At 36.6% G+C, this 2,316-nt stretch overlaps 1 long non-coding RNA gene across 2 annotated transcripts; it reads right to left on the bottom strand.

Moving 5' to 3' along the window:
• LOC121977542 lies at nucleotides 1-2,106 on the bottom strand. 2 transcript variants are annotated; one of them, XR_006110908.1, is made up of 4 exons: nucleotides 1,624-2,106; nucleotides 1,464-1,536; nucleotides 1,003-1,107; nucleotides 1-116 (listed from the first exon to the last, which is right to left on the bottom strand). It is a non-coding gene; the product is annotated as an uncharacterized LOC121977542 (long non-coding RNA). The 2 variants fall into 2 exon arrangements; XR_006110907.1 differs by having other exon boundaries at nucleotides 1,464-2,106.
• Nucleotides 2,107-2,316: the final 210 nt, after the last annotated feature.

The following is a 2,316-nucleotide window of genomic DNA, read 5'->3' as shown; positions in this document are numbered from 1 at the left end:
CACCAAAAAAACATCAAAAGGCATATGCTCCAAGCAACAAAAGGCATGTGCTCCAAACGACAAAAGACATTTGCTTCAAGCGCGAAAAGTCATTTGCTCCAACCATCAATAGAAACCTTCAATAGAACCACCAAAGTATATTCTATCAGCATATTTCAATATATAATGAAAAAAATATTTAACAAAAGCTTGTACCAAATTAAAAATGTTGAATTAAGTGTAAGAGGTATGAAAAATTGCATGAATCAGAGAAACAAATTTTATTTTGAATATAACAATAGCTTATGCCTAATTAGAATTGAGAATTGTGCCTAAACAGGTTCTATTTTCCCTCTTGTTGTGCATCCTGCCTCAGCAAGATACTGAGTCACTAGTGTTGTCTTCCATGAGCATGTCTACACAACTTTTTTTTTCAAAAAAAATATAAAAGAGAAAAAACCTGACCTACGACGCTTATTACAAAGACCTTAACTGCTTTACAAGAACCTCAGAAATAATATCAACAGATCCTAACAAACCTGAACTAATTATTAGATAGATGTAGATCAAGTAGTACATGTACAATCAAGTCTTCTTTCATCATGACTCTTCTATTTCTCCTGCTCAAGTCTTCTTTCAATTCCATCAACACATACTAAAAATGTTCTCCTACACTTTAATTTCATCTGTCATGTTGCTTTTGAATTATATTTCCACAACATACTAAAACTAACTGGGATTATATTTTCACATTTGAGCTTCCACAATATTCTCCTACACTTTAATTTCATCAAAATAAAAACTAAAATATTGCTTTTGAATTTTGGCAAGGAGGTAATTTATACAAGCTAGGAAACATCTGATAAAGATAATTATTGCATACATATGCACAAGTTTATAACCACAAGTAAACTTGGTGTCTATTTTGAAACAAACATTATCATAACTTCCAAAATATTACTGTACACAATGAATAAAAAAGCATTGTATTAGGAAATAATGCAAGCCTATTAAAAGTCTTACTTGTTATTGCGGCTAACCCTGAATTTGTTCTCTTGCAACAATCCAAATTAAGTGATTTGATAGAAGTTAACCCAGTCTTTAACCGGTAAGAAAGTATGATTCCATCTGATAGCATGAACCATGGAACAAAATTAGAAGAAAAGTTTCCATTTTTATTAAAGACAAGGTATGCTTATGTTATCATGCTAACGCCACCAATGCAGATATCAAGCAACCTAATCCAGGACAGATTAAAAAGGTATCTAGATTATCATAGCCAACCTATAATTATGCTAACAATCACATAAACATGGGTCTCATTGAATAGAGAACATGTTCCACTCTCATACAACTTGAAGTCTATTTCCTTTTACAATATTAAAATAGATGAAGATTCATAGAGAAGAAACATAAGTTAAAAGAATGAATTCTTTAGCAATGAAAACTAACAGAATACGAATTGAGAAGTTAACAATACTAACCCTTTTAAATCGGCCCTGTTAAGGATGATCAGCATTTACGAGGTTCAATTTCAAAAGATGCCCTTTTCCGGACCTGCAACAAAGGCAAGTCTTTCAGCAGGGAAATATAAGATTACAAACTCAGTTAGGTATTTGATTAAACTGGAGGAGGGTGGGTGACATGTCTCAGCCGGAAGAGCTTCTGGACAAGGGACATCGGGATCTCTGGCAGCAGCGGCGGACCCACTTCAAGGCCTTCATGGATTCGGTCGCTGCGGGAGGTCGGAGGTCGGATAGCTCTTTCCTGATCGCAGTGCCATCATAGGAGGCACAAATGGGGGGAGGGTGCGCCATTCCCTCTTCGGCCTCCTATGCTCGTCCTCTTTAGTTATGGGAGATGTTGCGCTCACGAAGTGCGATGAGCGCAAAAGAATGGAATAGAGGAGCTTGACGGGGACCCAAGGCGCCGAGGAGCAACCACACCGCCACAGGAGAACAAGCTCGAACATCAGCGCAAGGGCGGCTTCGCTAGCACTATACGAATAGACTAATCCTAGGTGTGGGCGGCGCAGATGAGAGTTTAGGCGGAAGACGTTTTTCGTGGATGGTTTTGTCGGAGGAGGTTAGGTCGCGGAGGGTGGGTTTTGGCGAAGAAGGGTTCTAGAGAAAAATAATTAGGGATTTGGGTAGGATTTAGGAAATTTAAAATTTTAAAAAATTTGGAAGATTATTAACCGCCCGCGCTTTGCACATTGTTGTCCACGCTTTACATATTGTTAATATTTTAATAATAACTAGTCATAACCTATATTTTTTACATCATCATTTATATAACCTATATTTTTTACATCATCATTTATATAAGTATAATAAT

The sequence above is a fragment of the Zingiber officinale genome, chromosome 4B (genome assembly GCF_018446385.1).
Source record: "Zingiber officinale cultivar Zhangliang chromosome 4B, Zo_v1.1, whole genome shotgun sequence".
NCBI lineage: Eukaryota > Viridiplantae > Streptophyta > Magnoliopsida > Zingiberales > Zingiberaceae > Zingiber > Zingiber officinale.
Note: the sequence above shows the minus strand (reverse complement) of the source record. Positions and strands in the feature narration are given on the sequence as shown.